The sequence below is a fragment of the Aotus nancymaae genome, unplaced genomic scaffold (genome assembly GCF_030222135.1).
Source record: "Aotus nancymaae isolate 86718 unplaced genomic scaffold, 86718_ANA_hifiasm-v0.15.2.pri h1tg000036l, whole genome shotgun sequence".
Classification (NCBI taxonomy): Eukaryota; Metazoa; Chordata; class Mammalia; order Primates; family Aotidae; genus Aotus; species Aotus nancymaae.
This window is the reverse complement of record NW_026988450.1, coordinates 19,876,256-19,902,746: the sequence shown is the minus strand read 5'-3', so window position 1 is coordinate 19,902,746 and position 26,491 is coordinate 19,876,256. Positions and strand designations below refer to the sequence as shown.

Here is a 26,491-nt window from a genome sequence, read left to right as displayed (position 1 = left end):
AAATGTGGTGCAAGGGCATTCTGGCCTATGTCAGTGGCAGGGCTCTGCCTATGAAGGGTATGTCTGAGGAAGCAGGAGAAGTCTGGAATGTTGTGTAGGAAACCTGGGGTTCTTAGCCGAGATGAGACATGTTAGGGCCAAGTCAAGAGTGGGGAGGTGGAGGAGGAAAGAACACTACGTGCTAAGACAAGGTGAGGAGAAAAATGAGTGCTACTCGGTTATATGCTCTCCCACTGGCTCTAGTCCTGACGCTCTCCACACACCTTCTCTTTGAGTCCCTCACAACAATATTACGAGGTAAACGCTATTATCCACATTTTACTGAAAAGCAATCTGGGGCCCAAAAGAACATGCAGCTTGCCCAGATTCACAAGCTAGTAGGTGGTGCAGTTTCTCCATTGTCTTTTTACAATACTGTGTTTCTTTCCTCATACCCATGGTCCCTGGCTGGCTTTGAAAAGGTTTGAACTGGATTCTGTACATATGAGAAGCCGTTGTACTGTTGTTCACTTCAGGCCATGCTGATGATCACCTTTAATTTTCACTTGGTAGATGTTGGTGGGGTTATGGGGTCTACAGTACTTGCTCATGGGGTACTTTTTCTACTCTCCCTTTGGTGGAGCAGGGACTTGGCAGCCCTTGGCACCCTCACACACTTAACAACAAAGAAACAGAAGTAGAGAAACGGAACACTACGTTTGTTACTTTGAGATCCTATGGCAACATTTGATATGTGATTTGAATTTTAAATTTTAAATATAAAGTGTCTTTTTCAAAATTGTAAAATACAAGCAGAATTAGTGCTCTATGCTGTGTGAAACATCTCCAGAATACTTAGGAAACTTCTCTTCATTCTCTATGGATTTTATTTTCATCTTTCAACAAGGGAATCTTAATAATGGCAAAATAGAAGGGTAGGATGCTATTCTGTACAGTGTTTAACCTGGAGCTTTAAAATTAGATCATTTACATAGCATGGTTAATTATAGTTGTAGCTGTAAAAGAGTCATCAAGTGTATATAACTTGCAAACAAAAGAGTAAAAAATGTTCTGATAATACATGTTATTATACATTTGTCCAAACCCATAGAAAAAAAAAACCAAGAGTGAAAGCTAATGTGAACTGTGGGCTCTGGGTGACAGTGATGTGTCAGTGTAGGTTCCTTGATTGTAACAAATGCACCACCCTAGTGGATGTTGAGAAGGGAGAGGCTGTGCATGTGTGAGGACTGGGGCACATGGGAAATCTCTGTACCTTCTTCTCAATCTTACTGTGAACCAAAAACTGCTCTAAAAAATTAAGTTTCAACAGATGTTTTGACGAGGCAGATCCATTTTATTCTTTTGTGAAGCTCAGCATGCAGCTCTGTGATGCTGTACTAGGGGAGACACTAGACCAGAGTAAAAATATCCAGCCTAATGGGGAACAGAAGCTGGTTATCTTAAAAGTTCCATTGAATCTTAAAACCCTTATCTGAATTCTAACAACTCCAAGTATATAATAGAGTACATGCTTTTTCTCTTTTATTTTCAATATTTCATGATTATTAGATGTTATTAGTATTTGTCAAATCATGGTTGACTGTCATTATGTCATTTGGCTCTCTCAACAACTGTCACAGGTGTGGAAATGTACATTTTAAGCATGTAAGCTTAAGGTATTGTTATTATGTGTGAGGCACAGGCGTAGGTCCTGCTCCTGTCTAGCACCAGTTTCCAGTGGGTGAGTGCAGAGCCCTGAGACAGATTTCTCCAGAGTACCTGATACATTGACAGTGTGTGTGTGTGTGTGTGTGTGTGTGTGTGTGTGTGTAATTATGGCATGCACTAACACTATAAGGCTGGTCAAGGTGGTTCACGCCTATAATCCCAGCCCTTTGGGAGGCCGAGGCAGGGGGATCACAGGTCAGGAGTTTGAGATCAGCCTTGCTAATATGGTGAAACCCTGTCTCTGCTAAAAATATAAAAATTAGCCAGGCATGGTGGTGCCCATCTGTAATCCCGGCTACTTAGGAGGCTGAGGCAGGAGAATTGCTTGAACCCAGGAGGCAGAGGTTGCAATGAGCCAAGATTGCACCACTGCACTCCAGCCTGGGTGACAGAGTGAGGCTTTGTCTAAAAAAGAAAAAAAAAAAAAACAGCAAAAGACCATAGACCATTGTTTTCTACTTTGTGAATTACTGGATTTTTGAATTTCCATAAATAAAAATAGTTACCATGCATAAAGCACTTACTAATTGCTCGGCATTGTCTGGGCTCTTTATACCTTTGAAATTATCTAATCTTCAGAATAGCATAATGAAGTTGATGGTATTACTGGCCCCTATTTTTTCAATAAAGATACTGAAATATAAGGAAATTAAGTTACAATTAGCAAATGGCAGAGTGGGAATTGAAACCCTGGCAGTCGGGCTCCCAAATCTGTGCTCCTAACCACTATACCATACTTCTCTCATGGATCACTCTAAATTAGGACAGGAAAGAGCTTCCCATTTTAAGAAGACAAGTTCATTTTTGTTGGTGATAACTCTTGGACTCCTCCCAAAGGCTCCCTAAGGTAGAAAAGGCTCTTTCTTGCACTACCCTGACGTATATCACTGTGTATGCTTCCAGACATCCACAAAAGCCAACAGCTTGGCTAGTTAACTAGGTACGTACATGGTATTACTGTCTACATGAGTTATGGAGAAAAAAAGTCAATGTTTTGATAGTCAGAATTATTGTCTGTCACATTTAGGGGTTGGCTGTCACTAGAACAGTTGTTCGAACATGTATGCACAAGCCATGTCATACAAACTCTGTCTTAATATTTCCACAACCAGAAAGTTCTTTAACCTAAATGGACTTCCAAACGAGAAATGTAAACTACATTCCTCTCCTTTTACCCAGGAGGGACATTTCAGCACTTACGAACTACTAAGCTGATAGTGTATGTGACATTTGAAAGAAATTCCTCTATAAATCAATGCTTGGGGGTAGAAAAGGCAAAAAGAAAATTGAGTATTTCCCTGTGAGAAAGGCAGTCTCCTGACAGGTACTGACAGTGAGCAGAGGGATGTCATCTTTTGTCTCTGGCCTCTCTTTGGGGAATCCAGATGATGACAATTTCTCAATCACTTTAGTGCCCAACAGGAGACAATAAACAAATATTAAAAGCGGTAGCACCTGTCCCAAGCCAGTTAATTTTAGAAATTTTTTTTATTCCTAAAGATGATTTGAAGTCAACCCTTATCTGAATTCTAACAACTACAAGTACATAATACAGTACATGCTATCTTTTTCTCCTTTATTTTCAATGCTTAAGACAGTAAAGATTTTTCATTCTATTTTATTTTGTTATTTTATTTATCTTTTATTTTTAATGCACTGAATACATAGTTATAATCCTGGCAATTCTGTGGCTTTCCTTCTTTTCAAGAACAGTTTTGAATTTTTGCCAACCATCAAAAAATACACATTGGGATTAGTTTACTGGCAGGCAGAGACATAAAACTAAAAGGATAATGAGAGGGAAATAGGGGGCCGGGAATAGCAAAGTTATGATGGGAACTAATGATCACCATGCAATACCTTAGCCTTTAAATATTACAACAATAACGATAGGTTGTGTGTGAGTGGCTTCATATGTCTACTCCCCCTATAAGTGCTTTTATGTTCTTTGTTTTTACCACGTCCTAGTGAGGGAAATGGGACAAGTACATTCTAATGTTGTAGGAAATTATAGAGTAAATTAGATGTCTAAAACCAGAGCTGATATCTTGACTCTCAGCACAGTGTTCTTTGAAGAGAAGAATCCTATGATTCATTATATTATGGCTACTTACCATCAAGAGAGATACAGTACCTAGAACCCCTCCAGCACAGTGCTGACTGCTCTGAATGGCTGCTAACCTTTCTCTTATGGTCACTGTGTCCTGATGGGCATCATCACACCTATACCTCAGGCTAGATCAGGTTCCCATGAATATGGCAGGATGGATTTAATCTCTTGGGGTATTCATACTTTGTGTTATAAATAAATACAGTTTTTAATGCAGAAATGTATCAAATCAGTTTTGGGTAAAAATGTAAAACCTAGTAATTTTAAAATTAATTTTATGGCGAAGTCTATTGTCAAAAGCCAGGACTCACTTACTTGCTTTGTAAATGATGGATTTGCTTAAAATTATACCTGCATTTTTAGTGCTAATGTCACCTGACTATGGATAATGGACTTAAGAGTTCTTTAAAGCCTACTAAAAAACAAATAGAAGAGAATATTAAACATTGTCTTGGAAACTTGAGAACTTCTGATAATGCTGATAATTTGTTTAGAAATATTTTAGTTACTTTTTATTTTTAAATAATTTTTCGGCCGGGCATGGTGGCTCAGGCCTGTAATCCCAGAAATTTGGGAGGCTGAGGTGGGTGGATCACCTGAGGTTGGGAGTTTGAGACCAGCCTGACCAACATGGAGCAATCCCATCTCTACTAAAAATACAAAATTAGCCGGGCATGGTGGCGCATGCCTGTAATCCCAGCTACTCGGGAGGCTGAGGCAGGAGAATTACTTGAACCCAGGAGGTAGAGGTTGTGGTGAGCCGAGATTGCGCCACTGCACTATAGCCTGGGCAACAGGAGTGAAACTCCGTCTCAAAAAAAAAAAAAAAATTAAAATGAATGAATGAATAAATAAATAAATAAATATCCTCTCTCAGAAAACCCCATAGCTGAATTATCTTCTTTCTTAAAAATAAGGGTAGCAAAAATCCCTGAGGTTTACTTTAGTATCTGCCAAAAAAAGACTCCTTCAAAATGTGCCTCTTTTCATTCTGATGGCCACAATCCAAAGCAGTTTTCAAATATATTTGTTCCGTACACATCTCAATTTCCTCTACCCACCAGATTATGACACAAAGTTCTCAAATAATTTGAGAGTAAAATCATAAAACAAATATGAATTTCCACTGTAATCCAATTTTTTGGGTACATTTTCATGTAATCTACAAGAAGAGAATCTCATCTCTAAATATGTACATATACCTAAAGACCAGTGGTTTAACTAAAAGATAAACCTTTTCTTGTGCAAATTCTCTAAACTGCAGATACCAATGTAAAAAGCCCATAGTATTTCAGTTCTCCTATTATAAATATTCCTGCAGCAAAAATATCCTCAAAAAAAGTCTCAGCCAATGGCTTATTTATTTTAAGCCCTATTAATGCAATAACGACAGAATCTTAATAACAGGATTTGACCCCACACCTAATTATTCCAGGAATGGCTTCTTAGAAAGTCTAATCTTCATTTATAATTATTATGTGCTCTTGTGAAATCTAAGCAGATAAATGCAGTGAAATTAGGACATCATTGAGAAAAGAAACCTAAAATTGAATATTTGCCGTTGGAACTAAGGACTCAAGATCAACATAGATCAAATGCTTCCTCTGTAAGCAGAATTAATCAGCCCTATAAATTCTCTACCATGATACAAGGCAGTATTTCTTCTTGGGAAATGACTTCCTGAAACCTTCTACTGAGGAATATATTCCATGTTAATTTCAGTATGCCATTTAAAATTATCCTACAAAAAAGGCACCAATTTAAAACATCTGGCATGATACTAGATTGAACAGCTATATTCTGCTTCTTTGAATTCATGATGTTGTAAGAATCCAGACACTTTTTCTATCCTAAACTGTAGCATGGTGATCTGAAACAAATGTTGTTGGCTCAGTGTGGGCCATTTCAGCAGTGGGTGGAATGATTCTGTCCTTCTTGACCTGTCTTTAGGGTGTTTGGGGGAATAGTTTCATGTGAGCAGGGCCCTTAGGCCATTCCTGAGAGCATCATGGCAAAGTAATGTCTCATACCAACTTGTGCTTTTGGGCATAGAATAAGACCATTGTTGTGTGACCTGATTTCGTTTCAGTGACTGTCTCTGTAAAGAATGACATCATCCCATTCTTCTTCCTTAATCTCCACTTATGAATGTCCCCCAGTCCCCACCCTCATCATAATTAAACTCCTTTTTTTAACTTCCTGTGTGAATGTATCATTATGGCAAGAGCAAAGGATTTTCCTTGGGTCAGTCGACATCTCTGGAGTATGCTTCCTCACTATACAGACAAAGCACAATTTTATTGGCAGCCAAAGCATATTGACAGAGCCATCTGCTGAGGCAGGTCTCAGATGGGAAGAGAGAGGAGTTTGCAAAAGATGGCACAGCCTGATGGGCACAATGTTTCTCATCCAGTTGGAGTTTGGCATTTTCTTTAAGCATAAGCTCATTGGCTTTGAGGACTGTGGTCTAAGCAGATCCATTTAGTGATGTACATACAGGAGTGCAAATTTGTGTGCTTGTACATACTAACATTTGTTTATCATCTAGATCTGTATTGAAGACTCACACATGAAAGTGATTAGTCTCAAAGGGATAAAAGGATGGTACAGGAGAAGACAGAATTTAAAAACTAACATTAAAATGCAACTAAACAGAATGGCCGTATGAAGGAAGGCATTGTGTGTGTGTGTGTATGTGTGTGTGTGTGTGTGTGTGTTTTAGTGTTCTCTCTCTTATAGGGAAAAAGCATGAGCAACTTCTATGTCCACATCCATGTAATGAAACACAATGCCCAAATTTAAAAGAACTACAAAGACAATGCAGAAACTGTATGAACTGTTTTGATACAAAGGTAGGTGAAAATAAAAACAATAAAAATTTTACATTCTCCATGCTTCCAATTTTGTAAAATATTAGATAGTACCTTGTGAAATCACTGCTTTTGTAGGTCAACAATACTTCAATAGAAGAAAATTTCTATGATTCCACTTAGTATATATTTATACAGAAAAGACCAATTGGTTTGGGCTAAGTTTGTGATTTTTAAAAAACTCTTAAGCAACTGTTATATGGTTTTTACAAAAATACTTAATTTTAAATGAGTTGATATTCTGTGCAATAAATTATCCTCTTCAATGTCAAATGTTTCAAAATATGTAAGGGTGATTACAAAGGAAAAGAGTCTGCTTTATAGCACCCCAAAATTTAGGTCTCTATATTCTGCAGCAAGACAAATTATCCTTGTCTTGGTATGCAGTATACACTTAAAGCAAGACAGGGATAATTTTTAGGGTCTACATCTAATATTGACTTATTGCAAACATGTACTTTACTGTTATGGTCTATGGGCAATTTTAAAAGACACCTCAATTTAAATTAATATACTAAATTTAGCTTAATAATTAAAATAATATAAAAAATAAAGTGCTACAAACCACAATGCTTCCATTATTCATGTAAAAGAAAAAGAAAAAAAAAGGAACAAAATAAAAAAATAAAGTGCTAGGCACAGCTAAAGCATCCTTATTATAAAATTTTCCATTTAAAATAGGCATTAACAAGGCTAGGAAAAGTCTTCATTTTCTTACAAACAGCATTATTGCTGTTCTAAGTTATCCCATCTATGTGCACCAAACCTTGTCCAACAGTGCAATATTAGAGTCCAGAAGGTACAATAATGGCCATTCATATTTTGGCAGGTGTATTTTAAGCTGAAAACCAGGCTTCACACACATACACAAAAGCAATCTGTTCCCCAAGTGTGAACATTTTTGATGAGAACCCTCAAAATCTCCCCCAAGCTGTGAAATTTAATTGTCCTTTTGGTGTCTTCTCATATGTGAATACAACTTCTCTCTCCTCAGAACTAGAGACAATCTGGCAAACTGAAAGACAGGAAATACTTGGGCAGTTTCTAATACTTGCTTATAATATCTCCTTGTGTTTTCTCTTGTGTTACATATTTTAGAGGTGATGGCAAGTTCAATGAGCTACAGATAAGCAGTTCTGCATATTAAAAGAACTTTATACCCAAATGACATGAGCAGAGAGGCAATCAAAAATGCACAGGGCAGCATTTGAAACTCTAAGGTCCAATAAAGTGGTCCTTATTTTATAAACATGACTGTCCAAGCACATACAGGAAAAGATCCATTTCTTTCCATAAAATTGACTAGAAGGAGGATTGTGAATATATGAATACAGAGGTAGTGGTGGGAAATAAATCAGCTGCTTATCTAATCCAGCTTAAATGCTGGAATTGGATGAGAAGGGGCAGAGATCTCTGAAGTCAAACATTAAATTTGAATTTTTCAGCCCAAATGTGAAAAAAGTAGAATGAAGCTAGGTCTCGTAGAGCGTCCACAGATTTTCAAGAAAAGTTTCTATATTAAATTTGAGCAAGTGAATCTAATTAACCCAATATTAGACACTTATTTCTTTTTATTTATTTATTTTTGAGACAGGGTCTCTCTCTGTTGCCCAGGCTGGAATGCAATGACACAAACTCAGCTCACTGCAACCTCTGCCTGCTGGGTTCAAGCAATTCTCCTGCCTCAGCCTCTTGAGAAACTGAGATTACAGGCACCCACCACCATATCTGGCTGATTTTTCATATTTTTAGTAGAGATGGGGTTTCACCATGTTGGCCAGGCTGGTCTTGAACTCTGGACCTCAGGTGGTCCACCTGTCTCGGCCTCTCAAAGTGCTGGGATTACAGGCATGAGCCACCGCGTCCAGCCTAGACACTTATTTCTATTTTCCCATAATAAAGATGTGCTAAGAAGTGAAAAGGACATAATACTGACAGTGGTGAAATCACACATTAGAGGGAGAAAAGTGCAACATGAAAGATTACCAGCTGGATAATAAACAACACGGCATTGTAGAAAAGTGGCCTCTTCATAGCACAAGAGAAACTAAGAAAGATACTTTGAGAAATCAGGTTCTCAGTGACCTCTTGGGAATATGAAGGGTGCCCTTGTAGTATAGAGGTTTTCCAGTCTCTTCTGTGGTTAATTTTGAATGGTATGGTACTAAAGGCCAACCTCATTTTCCCCTACGTAAATATTGATGCATCAGGCTAGAGTTTCACAAAGAAAATGTTCACAAACTTTATCTTGATAAACTTCGTTATTAAAAAAAATAAAGAACTCTTAAGAAATTCTAGTTCTGTTTATTGAACTTACTACTAAACATATCTTTTGAAGTTTGTTTTAGAATATTTCCCTCTCATGTTAGAGCTTTGAAGTAAGGAGACCTAACTTTCAACTTACCTTCTATTACTATGGATTCGGCTCATTTATGACAAGCATCTGATACAGTGTTGTAATCAGCCATTGGGGCTAATACCCCACACCATCTTCAGACAACGGTCTAAGAATTCTGGAAAAACTGCTGATGCTTATAACTTTATGTCAAAGAACTAACCTGTCTCTCATACACTTTGAATCATTCCCTTTCTTCACATATAATTTGTAGAATGAAGACAAAAATGTTTAATTCCATAAGTATTAGAAAGAGAAGCTGGATAAAACAACTCTCAAAAGGCAAACCTGAAATTCAGGCCAGACTTGAAGACTTTGTTTTGTGGGTGAGATTCATGAACATTTTGGTTATTACAGGATTTATTCCAAGCCAACTTGGGCAAACAGAAAGCTTAGACTAAAAATCAAGCGTGCTGGGTGCGGTGGCTCACGCCTGTAATCCCAGCACTCTGGGAGGCAGAGGTGGGTGGATCACTCGAAGTCAGGAGTCCGAGACCAGCCTGGCCACATGGTGAAACCCCATCTCTACTAAAATACAAAAATTAGCCAGGCATAGTGGTGCAGGCCCCTGTAATCCCAACTATTTGGGACGCTGAGGCAGGAGAATCGCGTGAACCCGGGAGGTGAAGGTTGCAGTGAGACGAAGGTTGCAGTGAGATGAAATCATGCCACTGCACTGCAGCTTGGGTGACAGAGCAAGACTGCCTCTAATCATCATCATCATCATCATCATCAAGCAAATAGCAATGTTTCTGAAGAGTGACAAATGAAATCAAGAGGAACTGAACAGTTTTCCATTAGTATGGTTAGGGGTGAAGGGGAGCAACTCTCAAAGTTGGCATCTGAAAAAGCCTCATAGGGTTGTACCCTCATATGAACCCAACCCCTGGAAATGTTTTTACAACCAAGATCAAATTGCTGAGATGGGTTGCCACAACTCTCCCTGGCTCCATGAAATCTCTTGGCACTGATGTTTATCTGGCCAAAGAAAGAAACTGTGAAGAAGAGCTGTGAATAAATCAGGTATCTGTACAGCTTTCCATCCTGGCACTGTGGAAGACATTGTGGATGACTGTGCATGGTGGGCCTGCCACACTGCCCCCTAATTCCCCTGAGCTTCCTTCCTGAGCAGCTCATAATATGTCAATAGTCATACAAGTCTTCAGATTCTCATTTTCAGATGGTTCTTCTGACATTTCTTAGGACTGATTTCATGACATGGATCTGCCACATGGAAAGCCCCTTAAAAGGCTCTCTCAGCCAATAAGAATGAGATTGTGATGGGAAGGTGGAGGACCATTGACTTTTCTGCTAGTTCTTAACAATTCCCCATATGTGAAATGTTCCCCTCTTCAAGTGACATAGTGTCCAGGTGGCCCTTGGTTTAATCTAGAGATAAAAATTTGATGAGTACCTTTGAAGCTTTTCTGCAGTTATTCTGCCTTGAAGAACCTGCATATCATTTGCCAAGTTTACCTTCTTTAGATGATGGTGGGTGGCCGTCAGCACCTATGATGGAGAAGAGCAAAAGTGCCATCGGTTATGTTTTATCAGCATTTCCTCTCATCTTTCAGATGTTGCCGTTTCATGGCCTCAAAAGGGGTGATCATTAGGAATAATATTCTCTAAATTTCATCCAGACCGATTTTCTTACAATCACTGGCGAGAGTCTTTGAAGCACTGCGGGCTATTCTGTCCTTTTGTAGAAGTTTCTATTTTGACCCCTTCTCCAACAAGGGAAAAACTTTCCATTAGATTCATTTCATATCATTCTTTGACTGGATTTCACAGAACCATTAAAGAAGAGTTTCTTTTTAAAAGTTTACAAAGTGTTCCAGGTTTAAAGGTTGAGTGCTGTCTAATTTGGTTGGGAGACCTATTTTAAAGGAAAACACACTGAATCATTGAATCTTTTAAAGTTGCTGCAAGCTATTATTTGATGAGTAGCAAAGCAAGCATTTACAAGTGGTTAAATTTGTTTATATTCTACATTTTTGACAGCTGAAAAATGTAAGTGATTAAAATAAACTTGGACACTTTGAACAAGAGTAAACACCCATTTTAATGTTTTAAGTATTGGAAAACCACTCTTGCTGCCATGAACATTCTAACATATACACATGGTATGTAAATGTGTATATGATATAAAAGAGAACATAAGATAGAATAGGGAAATGAGACATCTTATTTAACAACTCAAAATTTCCTTTACATTTACAAAATATTTCTCATGCCCATGTAACTAATAATGTTTAATAAAGCATTTCGTTTAGAGTCTTCATACTTTTCCACTGGGGAATACAGTTGTACCTTGGTATACATATTGGGGGATCTCAGAGCTAATGGGGGCAGATTTTTTTCACTTGATAGGCCTGGAACCTCTTTTTATTCTGAGCTGGCATTGGCAAGTCAGGTTAAGCCTCAGGTCCTTTGCTTTGCTCTGGATGCACCATTCCTATCACAAGATTGCAGCAGCAGTGCATCCTTGGAGCTGGTCTGGTGCTGCAGTATTCACTTTTCTCCCACACCACTCTCATCACCTCTCTTTCCACTCCAAACAGCTGTGAAACTTCACCTCTGCTAGTTTTATGCCACCTTCTGTAATGTGGCCACCCACCTATTAGGCCTCTAGATCACTCCCTTCACTGTGCTCCCCTCCTGGGAGTTGAGGAGTTCTGGGAGAACTTTTCCATCCTGTCTCCATGGTGCTGATATCACAAATTATTGTAAGCATCATGCAGATGCCCACTTGTAAAATATGTTCTCAGAGGACATACACATGTTTATGCTTATAATTGTATGTGCACCTCATGACCTCCTACAGTGACAGTTTACATCTGTGATGTCAAAAGTATCTGGCTGTGGTTTGGCTGGCTTAGTCTGATGTCAAAAGAACACCTTTTCTGAGACTGTTCTGAATATGCTACAAGGTAGCTGCATCTGGAATGAGATGCCTGAATACCAGGCTATGGCATTCACTGGCTATGGGGCCTTGAACACATTACTTAATTTCCCTATGCCTCAGTATTCTCCTCTAATGGGAATTTAAGATGATATCTACCCCATAGGGTTGATGTGAGGATTACATGAAAACATCCATGTAAAACATTTAGAAGACTGCCTAGCACAAAATAAAGGTTCGGTGAACATCGGCAATCATTATTACTCAGATTGATTTTTTTTTTAGACCAGTAATAAAGATACAACTTTCCTTGCATATTTGCAATCAAAAGACATTTTCATGGAATGACACCAGAATTTTCTTAAATTTTATAAATGTAGACTTGGATTTCTCATCATTAAAATGATAATGTGTAGGCCAGGTGTGGTGTATCATGCCTGTAATCCCAGCACTTTGGAGGCTGAGGTGGGCAGACTGCTTAAGGTCAGGAGTTTGAGATCATCCTGGGCAACATGGTAAAACCCTGTCTCTACTAAAAATACAAAAATTAGCCGGACATAGTTGCACATGGCTGTGATGTCAGCTACTAGGGAGGCTGAGGTGGGAGTATGACTTGAGCCCAGGAAGTCAAGGCTGCAGTGAGCCAAGATTGTACCACTGCACTCCAGCCTGGCTGACAAAGTGAGATCCTGTCTCAATAAATGAATGAATAAGTAAATAAACAAATAAATAAATAAAGTAAGTCTGTACTGGAGCTCCATGGTCCATTGTGCAGGTTGGGAAATGCTTCCTGAGCCTGGCTTCTTCGGGGTCCCACTCATAATCTGTCCTCTCCCTGCTTTCATTTCTCTGTTCTTTATCTGGAAAAGAACAGATAAAGAACACTTTTCTCTCCTCCACATATTAAAACTCTACATTCCCCTCTGGGATCAGCTAAAATCTCATTTTCTGACAACCTCGATTTTCATGAGTCCCTAGGGGTCACTAGAACTCATAACACTTAAAACCTGGGCCGCATAATGTGGCACTTAGTTACACAGTCTCAACTACTGTCTCCGTGGCCCACATGCATGATGGTCTCATCTGTCCAGTCGGGTTTCAGGATCCCTCAGAATGAGGGTTGTGTCTTGGACTTTGTCTCCATCTTACCGAAGCTCAGTGCAGCCCCAGTAACTATCGGAAGATGACTGAGCCTCACTGTAAAGGACAGTCAGGATCTGAGTCACCGATGGAGCTTTGGTTTGTTTTAGAGTTTATTCAAGTTTTGGTTAAAAATAGAGACTCCAAGACTCTGAATGTTTTCAAGCAATAACAAATTGTCAGCCCACAGTGCTGAAGCTGGGCCACACAAACTTGAAAGGACCAGGAAACCAGTGGCCTAGCTGTGGGTCATTTTGTCCCTTGCTTTTGCTTAAGTCAGACTTAGGATGTTTTCTGTAAATAATGACTCAGCACAACTCAGATGTGTGTGTGTGTGTGTGTGTGAGAGAGAGAGAGAGAGAGAGAACATGAGTCTCAGTTCTTCTGTTCCTAAAATGAAAGGATAAGGTAAAAGTGGAAGACCTCCAATATCCCTTCTTGCTCTAAAATTCTGTAAAGTGTTGGCACATATGGCCATTAATTTGACATTACCATCTACAAATAAGTATGGGTGTATGCCAGAATTTCACCTGTTGAGACTATGTTGGGAAGTTGAGCTTGCTCGTTTAACAGCTGTACTTTAAGAGTTTGGTTTGGCTTCGCTCTCTGTGCCAGTGTGTTACTGCAGTTAGCACTTAGGAATCCGTGCTATAAAGCAACTAGATGATTGAACTTAACTCTCTTGGTTGCCTCAGTTGTTCAGAAATGGAGCTGCATTTCCTGGCTCCGAAACCTTGTAAACTCATCAAATTTTGCTGCAGAGAAATGTCATTAAAATAACAGTCCTTAGTGGAAAACACTAGCACCATTCATCACTAGCAAAATGCTGAAACAGTAACTGATATTTTTAAACTGTGAATTGGAGGCATTTTTATATACTTTACACATACACACATTTAGACAGATGTGTAAAGTAAACGTTCATTTTTCCTATGCAGTTGTCCTTTAATTGTCTCCTAAAAGTGGCTTTAGTCTTGTTGCATAAGAGCATTCTCTCCTTGCTCCCATCACCATGGAAAGTAATAATCGGTTCCAAATTGTTTTTCCTAAAGGGTTGTTGTAAGGTCCAAAGGGTGCTCATTAGACAACTTGTGCTGAACCACACAAACCTTGCCATCGTGGATGGTGCACGCATGTGGGACCATTACTTCATACACAATGACATGGGGCCAGAAAACATGTGAACAGGGAGCCAAACCCAAGAGAAAGTTGGGGAGCTTCCAGCTTTCCATGGAGCACAGAAAGAAGCAAAATCCAGGAACACTTTGGACTCAGGTGTCTGGGGAACTGCACAGCTGTGACCTATCCACTCTTCAAATGCTGCAGAGGCAAGCACAGTGGCTCAGGCAGCACCCAGTTGGAAGTAAATCATTATGTCAGCAAATCTAAAAAGACTGTGAGGGTGTGGCGCTTGCTTATGAATCCAAGTTCAGAAGGCTTGAGTAACCTAAATGTGGAATGACCAGCACCAAATATGGAAGCTCAGTATAGTCTTCATACTTCAATTGTGCTAATGGGAATTTCCCCAAATATATCTTGCTCCTTCCTTAAATAACAAACTTTCCCATGGTGCAAACTCATCTTATTCAAAAGTATATATTTGGTGATTATTTTGCATAGCTGAGATATTAATACTTCCTTTTTGGGAAGCTCCTTTTTTATGGCAAAAGCATTTTAGCAAAAATAGAAATGTTTTTCATCATTTCAAAAGTCAAAGATGATTTCCAAAGTTGGGTGAATTCTGAAGTGAGCCATCAGAAGCAGGAAGAAATTTAGATTGTTATCAAATGCTATCTTTCTAATAAGTAGTAAGGCTCTTTATATTTAGAGGTAGAAATGGCTTCTTAAATCTGTTTTTAAATGTGTTGATACAGTTCACTTACCAGAAAGAAATATTATACCACTTTGCAAGACTAGCCATAAAGTCTGGGGCTAAGCCCCTTTTATAATAAATGGCATTCTCTCTGAAGTGCTCAGGTAGGGTAAGAGCTCTGAAATCCAGGAAATCCGATAGAGGCTTTGCCTAGAAGATTAAGTGCTGAGCATAGAAAGGGTGAAAGGGTATAAGAAAACCAGGGTTATCAAGTAATCAGACCTCAAGATTTAAAAAGTCACAGCTTCCTGCCTGCTAATCAGATTGATTTCTATTCATTCAAAATGTTAGATTCTTCCAGTTGTCATCTTTAAAAAATTTGCAAATGTTACCCACCTCTCCATTCCAATTATGCTCTGTTCAAGAGTATAGGAAGAACTTACTGGTCATGCTGAAGAAGGATGAAATTATTGTAGACTAAATAATGACCAGGTAAGAAATTACCTTCTTTGTGTTAGTCTCTGAGTCAGTTCCTTGTTCACGAGAAGTGAAAAATCCAGGTTAAGGAAAGGGCTTATTTCTGATGAATATTACTTTTTTATGCACATGTGCTTTTTATCAGTAAATATTCTACTAGCTCATAGATCTTTAGCCTCTGCTCATTTCTGAAGTTTCTGAAGAAGTAAAAATTCTCTCTTTGAGGGCACACATAGCTGTTGGCAAGACTGCTCTAGACACTGCCCTAAACGAGCTTCCTATTGAAAAGTTACTGAGAAAAAAATCCATTTGGCAGCAGGGACACAAGATTAAAACTCTGATTTCGATGAGTCCAGAAGTGACCATTTCTTGGGGGGCATTAGAACATAATAGGGAGAGCTCAGTCTTTATGTGTCTCCTTAAAATTTCCAGAACAAAACTTTAGCATTTTTTTTTTTTAGTTTTGAAAGATTATTATTATTATTATTTTTTATTATACTTTAAGTTCTGGAGTACATGTGCAGAACGTGCAGGATTGTTACATAGTTATACACATGCCATGGTGGTTTGCTGCCTCCATCCCCCTGTCACCCACATTAGGTATTTCTCCTAATGTTAGCTCATCCCAATCCCCCCACCCCCTACTATTCCTCTCCTAGCCCCCCCACCCCAAAAGGCCTCAGTATGTGATGTTCCCCTCCCTGTGTCCATGTGTTCTCATTGTTCAATACCCACTTATAAGTGAGAACATGCAGTGTTTGGTTTTCTGTTCTTCTGTCAGTTTGCTGAGAATGATGGTTTCCAGCTTCATCTATGTCCCTGCAAAGGACATTAACTCATCTTTTTTTTATGGCTGCATAGTATTCCATGGTGTATATGTGCCACATTTTCTTTATCTAATCTATCATTGATGGGCATCTAGAGCCAGGGTCTCACTATGCTGCTCAGGCTGGAGTGCAGTGGCTATTCATAGACTTGATCATGGTGCACCACAGCCTTGAACGTCTGGGCTCATGAGATCCTCCTGCTTCAGCCTTCCGAGTAGCCAGGACTACAGGCACATGCCGCCACATCCAGATGATAATTTTATACTTAAATAATTGCTTTTTATTTGTACTCAGTGTTGCAGTCTAACTTCTTAGTGATGTCTCAACCTGATATTACTCCAACTAACTCAATTTTCTTCTATAAGCCAGTACCTCCTATTGTTTTATGGTATTCTATTACAACTACCCAGTTGCCCAAGCCCAAAACTAATATTGTAAGTTTCCTTTTCCTCCATTCCTTTCATCCAGTCCTGAATCAAGAATGTTGTACCTTCTAAGTATCTCTGGAATCTGGCCCTATTGTCCTCCTACACTGCTCAGTGCCCAGCAGTTCTCACTGGAACGCTACAATAGTCTCTCTCTTTTTTTTCTTTGAGACAAGATCTCACTTTGTCACCCAGGCTGGAGCGCAGTGGCACAAGCACAGCTCACTGTAGCCCCCACCTCCCAGGCTCAAGCAATCCTCTTGCCTCAGTCCCCGGAGTAGCTAGGACTACAGGCCTGTGTCACCATGCTCAGTTAATTTTTGTATTTTTTCTGTTTTGCTATATTGGCCAGGCTGGTCTCATACTCCTGAGCTCAAGTGATCTGCTCACCTCAGTCTCTCAAAGTGCTGGTAATACAGGTCTGAGTCACTGCTCCTGATCTGCAGTAGTCTCTTAATTGGCCTCCTAGAGTATTGCTAGCTGCAGGCCTTTGCCTGGCACACACTCATATGGGATACTGGACGATCCATATCAAATGTTTCCAAAGCTTAAATCACAAGGCCTGTTTATTCCCAGCCTTCTCAACCTCACACAAAGTCCTCTGATGTCTCCCCATTAATTAAAAAGTAATCCTGAAAGTGCTGAGGCTAAGTGAGTTAAGGGCTCATGCTACAATGCTTCCATCATTGAGATGGGTTTGCTACAAACAAACAAATAACCAAAATAGTCCATTGAACCAACCATGGTTTAGTGACATAGTGGATTTACATTTGGGGACAGATAAGCTTCTTATCTCAATGTGACCTAGGAAAATAAACTGTGTGCAGATCAGAGGCTGGGCCATGGATGATTTTTTTTTTTCACTAAAGTTAATAGGTCCAAACACCACAGCATGAAGCAGCAAATGCTGACGGTTGGGCCCCTCCTGGACATCCCGTGTCCCAAATTAAACACTCCAGCACCATCTGACCCAGTTCCTGTTCCCCGGCTTTCTCATACCTCCTGTTCTCCAGTGCTCTGCTCTTCTAGAATGTCCTTCCACATCTCCTGATTATCATTTTAAACCTCTGTGAAAAGTTCCTTTGACTCTCACTAGGCAGAGGGAACAATTCTGGCTTCAGTGCTGACTCTTAATCTTGAACACATTTCTATTTTTGCTATTATATTGTTTTGAAAACCGTCTGTTGTTTTAGTCTGTCCCCTCAAACTACAAACTCTTTCAAGGTAGGGTATGAACCTTATTCACCTCGTACCACTGGTGCTTTGCACAGCACACAGTAAGTACATAGTAGATGCTCAATGAATGAAGTGAATGAAAGTTGAAAAAATAGAGTAAATGGAAAAGCTCTAAAATGGACTGAAATACCATTACTTTCAGACTGTGTGCTAAATATTTTACATATATTATTTCCTTCTAGGCCTTTCCACAAATCCTTTCCTTGGGGGAAATAATACTGATCTTATTTTATAGATGTGAAACCTGAGGCTGAAAATCTTAAAGATCTTGCTGCTGGTCACATAACCAGGTAATGACCAAACTAAGTCTCAAATCCAGATCTCATCAAAGTTTGTCTTCTTTCTATTATGACCGAGTATGCCTTTGAGGCTAATGCTGAGATTATGTGGTTCATTTTTGTAATCAGATTAGGTAGAGTATAGAATTTAGTGTTGAAATATCACTTTTAAATGTAGGGGTAAAAGCAACTAGAATCCAGTCTCATTTTTTACTTTAATTATACCTTAGAATTTCATGGAAGCCACAGAGAGTATAGAAAAATATCATTTAAAGAGAATCTAAAAAAAAGACATAATTTTATAATAATTCCCGTGTGTGTTAATAAATAATGAATAAATACTGCAATCTGAGTTAACGTGAAATAAATTTCTTCACTTGATCCATTTTGGATGTTACACTATCATATAAAATACTGAGCACTAGATAAATACAACAAATGTAAGAATTTAAGATAACTAAATACACATATACACACTAACATATACATACATATTACGCATGGTTTTCACATCCATTCATCTAAAGGTAAAGACGATAAAGGCTTATGAATTAATCACAGCACTTATGGCATTAAAAGTGAGAGGCCTTGCTTTTCTACATTATTGCCAATTTATAGTTCTTAGTTTTCTTACCTGAAGTCTTATTAAAACAATAAATCTCTGTATCCCATAGCATACCAAATTATAATCATGGTTTTATAAATGCAAATTGTACAACTGCCCAAATTAGACCCTTTATTTTTTGGGTTTGCTCAAATAGCAAGTCATAGTTGCTAAGTATTCCGAAGTTGTATCTTTCTTCATGTTATTCTAGAGTTTTAAATTCACGTCTTGTTGGAAAGCAGTTTCTCAAAGCAGTGAGCATCATCTCTGAGAAGAGTACTCTATTAATTCAGCACTCTTTATAGAAACACAGTTTAATAAAAGGACTTTGGATTTTGCCTGTACTTAAAAAGTTAGTGTCCACATTTCATTAGTATTAGATCCTTCAGTTATGCAGTGAAAAATTTAATAAAAATTCACATGTCCACTATAGTTACAGTGTTCTGTACAGTTTACCCAAGCCGGTGCAAGTTTCAAGCCTGCACTGAAAGATGGGATTTATTTCATAGTGTGAAAAGAAACTTTCAACAATTACATCTGACTGAAATTGTGTGTACCCAAGGCAGAGAAACTGAAGACCCAAGTGGCATCCTTTTTCTTGTCTAGCAAGCCAGGTGACTAGGGGCTCCTCTTTAGGGCAAAGAGGGGTGTGTCTGTGTGTGTAGTGTTCTGTGTGTGTAGTGTGTATCAACAGCCAGACATCACCAAAATGCTGTGAAAGTGGCCAGTTTCAGCACCTCTCCTGGGTGCTGTTTTGTTAAGTGAATTATCAACAGAAACCTCTTTCCCCTCCTGTTATTACAAGGGACCAAATTTGGGTGGAGGACTTTGGCCAGAAACATACTTTCCACCGTGTGAGAATCTAATGAATAATAATATGATGAATAATGAATAAATAATAAGAAATGAACAAGGACAGGAAGGAAAGTTTGTCTTCTTTCTTTTTAAAGTAAAAGCAGAGCCCGATACTTACAAAAGCCGCCTTCAAAATCTTCTCTAGAGAAAAAGCTCTGGGAACAGGGAGGAGGCAGAGGAGCAGAGATAAGGTGGCAGCGGGACTTCCTTCCTCCTCCGGAGGGGGAGAGTCATGTTCCTTATCTGCCCTGACCTCCGAGGAGCGCCGGCAGCTGCGAAGGCCTGGCCTCTGGTCCTCGCTGCCCTCGCTCCTGGCCTCTGCGCCTGGGGTTTCCTAGGTGCCGATCAAGCCGCCCCGGCCCGACACCCGCCCCAAGATTCATTAGGGGCGGTCTGCGAAGTGCTCGCAAGATGAAGACGGTTATATAAGCCCGCGTATTATTATCATCACACACCCCCATAGAACCAACGCTGCCAGACAAACAAAAGGCAGTTCCAAGAAGAGGAGGAGCAGAGGCAGAAGTTACACTAGGGGTGAATTTCGGGACACTGCTGAAAGGACTGGGAAAAAAAAGAAAAAGGCAACTCAATATGTGCATGCAAACCTCGGCAAACAAACTGCGCTGCAGCCGGCCGGCTTGGAGGGCGGCGGGCGGGGACTCAGGGTTTCCAGGCGGGCGGTTCCCGCTCCCCGAGCACCCGGCACAGTAGCTGCCTGTGGCAGGATGGAGTGGATGAAGATGTGGTATTTGGAAAGCCGGGCGTTCCAGAGACCAAGTGCTTAGTAAACACTGATGTTTCTTAGACTCAGACCAGGTGTTTCTGCTGCTTCTCTTTATTCCTGGTCTCTTGTTTTCCTAAGGATGATTGGCCAGGAGTTCCCTGTGCCCTGTCGACCCCTCTAATTTTAAACCTCTGTGAGTCTCAACTCTCTTCTCTATGGGAGCAATAAACGGGACCAGAGCCCTCTTTCCACTGAGCCTGGGTCCTCTGAGAAAGTTCTGATTTATTCTGAGCACCAAGCTTCCCTCCCTCCTCCCTCAACTTGCTACTCATATTTTCTTTAAATTATTATTATCCTGGCCTGCCGCTGCCACTGCTTCCCAGCACGCAAAGAAATTCCTCATCCTGGCATTCAAAGCCCACAATTTCTGTCTCCACACTAATTTCCCACTTCCCATCCCGCCCTACTGCCTCACCTACTCCCCAGCACATTAGAATGTGAATCATTCGCCAAAGATGGCCTTTCAATTCTCCATTTCCCGGCTTTACTCATACCCCACTCCTCACGCCCATTTCCTTCAAGGCTCAGTTCAAATCCCGTCTCCTCCACAAAAGCCTTCCCTGATTTCTCCTCTTTTCTCCCTGGGACTCTGTTTCTCTGTTGTCTTCCGCACGCGTTGTCTGTCTCCATAGGGTTGGAACCCTGCGTTGTTCTCTCTGGTGGCTCAGGACAGGGCCCTGCACAAAGCAGGTGCTTAGTGAGTATTCACTGAATGAAACTGACAGCTGACCCGATCTTACCTGCACTGTTGTCACCTATGTGGGCATAGATGAGAGCTACCACACGATTCTAAAATATGAATGGTTGTTGGAGATACATAATTGTTCGTGAGGGTTTGAGAACTTGCATAAGTTAAAAAAGAAAGCTTTTATAAACCTTGGAGAGGAGCCTCTAAACTTCGCTCAAGTCAGCTTACTTCAGGACGTTAAGTTCGTGAGGGAAACAGGAATGTTGGCATTTGTTGATCCTTTGCTACTGCACATCAGAGGACTTATAAAGTGGAACTTCCCTTACAGAATGCCAGGAAAATTCCCCAAAGGTGAGATTTTTCAGACCTCATGGGCTTCGGGGACTGACTTTATGGAGGAACTCCTCCACTGTTGAAAGAATGCGTGCTATCACAACAGCAGCTCAGCAAATGAACAAGTGCTCTCCGGTGAATTGTTTTATGATATGGGGTGAAATATAGAACACAAGCTGTCAGGTACTGAATTTTTTATGGCTTTATATTAAAGTGTCCTTAATGACATTTTTCCTGTTTTTTTTTTTTTTTTTGGTAAAAGCAATGTGCTTCAAATTCCATCTGTGTTAGTTGGATCGACTCTGGTGTCATTTAGAGACTTGGGGTGTGCCTACCCAGTACATGCTCTCCAAGCATACAGATTGTTCAGTGAATTAGAAGAGTTTTCCTGCCTCCACTAATTTGGAACAATCAAAACCAATTCAGGTTTTAAAGAAATTTGGCCTCAAGTTCCTGAGGATTCGGTTCCAGGAATGACAGAGATCTTACTGCAAATTTGTAGTTCAAGTGCAGTAGCAAAGGATCAACAGATGCCAACATTCCTGTTTCCTCACGAACTTACGTCCTGAAGTAAGCTGACTTCAGTGAAGTTTAGAGGCTCCTCTCCAAGGTTTATAAAAGCTTTCTTTTTTAGCTTATGCAAGTTTTAAAACCCTCACTGACAACTGCATATTTCCAAGAACGATTCATATTTTAGAACTGTGTGGTAGCTCTCACCTATGCCCACATAGGTGACAACAGTGCAGGTAAGATCGGGTCAGCTGTCAGTTTCATTCAGTGAATACTCACTAAGCACCTGCTTTGTGCAGGGCCCTGTCCTGAGCCACCAGAGAGAACAACGCAGGGTTCCAACCCTATGGAGACAGACAACGCTTGCCGAAAGACAACAGAGAAACAAAGTGGCTTTCATTTTGTTATGCGCAGGTGAGGGCCATAGCCTTTATTATAGCTACTATTTACAAATCCCTCCTGGGTTTCAGGCACTGGGCTAGGTGCTTTACATGTCTTCTTAATCTAGTAGAACTATTTTTACTTTCATTTTATAGATGGGTAAATTGAGTCTGGCCATACAGCTTAGAAAGTGACTGAACTAGGATTTGAATCTAGGTCTGTCTGACTCTGTAGTCTATGACTTTTTCTATTTTGCTGAAAGTTGGAAGAAACCTGAGATGTTATCTCAGCTGGTGGTTTTCAAACTGGATTCCAAGAAGCTTTAGGCTTTCAAGGGGTACTTCAGGAACCTTGGCAGCCTGTGGGAAGGGGGCGAATGTGAGGGAGGCCAGGCATTCTGGCTTGAGCTTCACTCATTGGATTAAAACGAAGAAACATTATTTCCATCTGTTTTACAGAGTGACTTTGGACTTTGTTTAAGACAATGGGTTTGCTACTAAAAAAATATTTTAAAACTCTTGTTTAACTTCCTCATTAAAGAGTATAGCCACACGTGATGGTCATGCCTGTAATCCCAGCACTTTGGAGGCCAAGGCAGGTGGATTGCTTGAGCCCAGAAGTTTGAGACTAGCCTGGGCAACATGATGAAACCCCGTATCTACAAAAAATACAAAAATTAACCAGGTGTGGTGGTATATACCTGTAGTCTCAGCTACTTGGGAGGCTAAGGTGGGAGGATCACTTCAGCCCTGGAGGCAGAGGTTGCAGTGAACTCAGATTGTGCCACTGCACTCCAGCCTGGGCAACACAGTGAAACCCTGTCTCAAAAAAAAAAAAAAAGGAAAGTATGGAAGTTGGGGTCCAGAAGATAAAATGCTTTGTCCAATATGCTATAACTAAGGGTGAGAGACCCAGCATTAACTTCAAATGTCACTTATCTAAAGGATGCAAGAGGCCCGTAGTTTCAAGCAGAGACGGGACAGCTCAAATTTTGTCTTTTAGATAAAGGACATTTGTTAAATCCCAGGGGAAATGAGAGACGCTCCAGTGAGGCTGAGCTCCCTGACCTGATTGTGTGTCCGACAGTATTCTTGAAAAATGGAAGGAGGGAATACAGCCACGATGGCAAGCTAGACTTATTTTTTTTAGCCCTTTGGCTGTAAGTCTAAAGTTTGTCAACATTTACCTTGTGACAAATTAAAATTAAGTAAAGAGTTAAAGATGTAATTTGTCTGGATGATTTAGGGCTCTCCTACTCTTTTCATTCAAACCAAAGCAAGGAGTGAAGGATATGTCTGCATGAGTCATTTAGCTAATTATACGGTCTTAGCCTGAGAATACTCCTGCTAGAAAAACTGCTCAAACGCCCATTTTATCAATCTGGTCAAACGTGGCTCTTTTCCTATGAGACAAAATAGGTGTAGGAAAGAACTTAGAGAGATCAGGTGTGGTCAAGGGAACATGGGTCTCATATAAGTCGGCATAGTTTGTGTGGATTGGCTTGTAATGCCTAAAATCTCATGTGTTACCTTGGTATTTATTATCTTCGAGCCTCACCAGGACCCCAACAGGACCTAACTGTGAGGTCTCCTGCTTTTACTGGGTATGTCCCCTCCAGCGGGAAAGGCTCCCCACCGGGCTGATTCCTCTGTCAGGTGGGCCAGCCTCACTCCCACAGGTCTTCAACCTAATGGGTTTTACTTCCTTACCAGCCCACACAATTATTCAAACAAGCCAATCACATCTTCCTCGGGGGGCCTGAAGGCACCACATCCTCCTGTTACTGCTGCCTCCCGCAGCCTCTGCTTGTCCATTCTGTTCCTGGTGCAGACCCTGGGTGCCCTGCATGGCATCGGTTGTCCTCCTTCCCTGGGCTGTGAGTTGATGTGACTCATCAGCTGCTGTGGATCTCATCTTTCCACCGTTGGGTGCCGTGTGTTTGGCCATCCCTCCCTCACCAACAGGGTGAAGAGGAGGCGAATAAACAATGACCAGACGTTAGTAGTAATACTAAATGGAATTTTCACTGAGAACTAGGGCCAAACAGCCCATCCGCTGGAGTTTTGCTGTCAGGCTATTTCCAAATAGAAATAAATTTTAACTGAAACGATGTGAGCTGGAACTGACCTTTATTAATTTCAGGGCCCCTGAGCTTTCTCACTTGCTCTTTTTAATTTTTATCATTCTCACCTGGAGATTTTTGAGAGCAATAGCACTGTTCTCTTTCCTGAGATGGCTTAACTATAGTCCTGCCTAGAGGCAAAGGAACAAAAAGATGACCCTTCTCTTCTTGTCATTTAAATCTTTGCTAACTGCATTATTTCAGTAAAATGTAGCAGGAAGAATTTTTCTCATCTCCACAGGCAAAAGATTATAGTAAACAGATCTCTTTTTTTTTTGCCATCAGAAACAACCTAAAATTAATATATTTCCAGAGTTTCAGCCCTAGAAACAAAGCTTTAGATGTAATTTCTTTTTCTATTCATGAGGTTTACAATGGGAAGGTCATGTTTGTGCTAGATTTTGGTTTGAAATTAATCTTCTTTTCTCCTCGGCATTTCTATAGAATCCAGGCACTTCATTATTTAGTCATTTCCAAATATTAAATAGTTGTCATTCTTGAACAACGATCTAATCTTCTCTTTATGGGTGGAGAAACTGAGTTGTGGAACTCGCAAATCATTGCCAGGACATAGATCACTCTGAAGGTTATGGCTACTCATTGAATGCTTTTCAACACACGTTCTTAGACTATAAAATAAAAATGTAAATTGTTTTACAAACAGCATGTAGACTATCCTCTGACCATTAGCTCATATTAATTAAAAGCTCATTTGCATTGTGTCTTATGAGAGAAACTTTATGAAATAAATATATATTCAAACCCTACAACCAAACTCAACACTGAGGCTGTGCTGTAGCCACCTCCCCTCTCTTCTGAATTGTGCCTCATACAGATCACAATATATTCTTGGTTCAATTGAACAAGGGTTCATTTAAATCACATCTGTTGCTCATCAGACCTCTATTTTAGGAGTGAGGAATTCTTTTTCAGAGATAGATTCTGTCTGGAAGGTCTTATGGCAACAAATAGTCCTCATTAAATTTCACAACATTTTACCAACATACATACAGTACTCGCTGTTACACGATTATAGAATCCAGGCGGAACCCTGCACCCCCACTTCAAAGGATTCCTCACTTGACTAATTCTAAAGAGTAAATTGATTTTCCCATCATTTGTTGTGTTTGACAATAGAAAGGCTGACGCAGCAACATTGCTAAAATGACAGCTCATTTCTATTCAAGGGGAAGGAATTTGTGTTAATATTCTTAATGACAGGCATCTTTATGAGAAATGTGAAATCATTTATCCTTAGCAATAACTTGACTAGGATTAAAAAGTACTTGGTACTTAGAACGGAAGTAATCTGTCAAGAAAAATTATTTAGACTGATGCAAATTAACCGAATAAATTGGCCTACAGTAGCTTCCTAATTACGGCGTGCAGATTCGAGTTTGTGAAAATCAGTTTGAACTGAACAAGAATCTGGAAACGATCTTTCAAGAAGTGATCTGGCATGCTGCTGGAGGAAAAGATAACATATTTATTTGAGAAATTCTTTTCCCATTTACTAAGAATTTCTGGAAGTGATTTAGAAATCAAGGACACGTAAATCAAGAAAGAACACATTAAGTAAGTGTGTGCATGCCTTGCTTTTTCAGAACAACATCGGTAGTAACACCTTATGAAAATACTGAGCCATGTTCATTGTGATGCCCTAGATTCTAAATAACCAGCAGTGTTTTCTGCAGGGGAGGGGGGGCGGGCGAGGGGTTGTTCCAGCCCTCTCAGGGCTGGCTTGGGCATGGGTCCAAGGGACAAGTCTGAGACATGAGCACTTGGGCCAGTACTTAACAAGCAATGTATAGACTCGGCTGTGTATTCTGTAGGAGAGTTGTTCTACTCTTAATAGGCACGGTGTTGCACGCCAGTTAACAAGTTTTTATTGGAATCTCCGTCTTCTCTTCCTCGCCAGCTTCACAGCAAACCTTCTTTTAGCTCTTTACCAAAAACTCTAGTAAATTGTGGGAAGAAGCACTTTACCAGTGTAGGAAATTTAATTAGTCTGGAAAAAAAAAAGGTGTAAAT

The 26,491-nt window shown here is 40.0% G+C and overlaps 1 protein-coding gene across 1 annotated transcript in view; it reads right to left on the bottom strand.

The window, feature by feature from the left end:
• Positions 1–26,491, bottom strand: part of SULF1 (sulfatase 1) — a 193,549-nt gene that overhangs the window by 146,437 nt on the left and 20,621 nt on the right. The window contains 1 exon segment of the mRNA XM_012463652.3: positions 10,500–10,594. The gene's annotated coding sequence lies outside the window, so the exon portion shown is untranslated.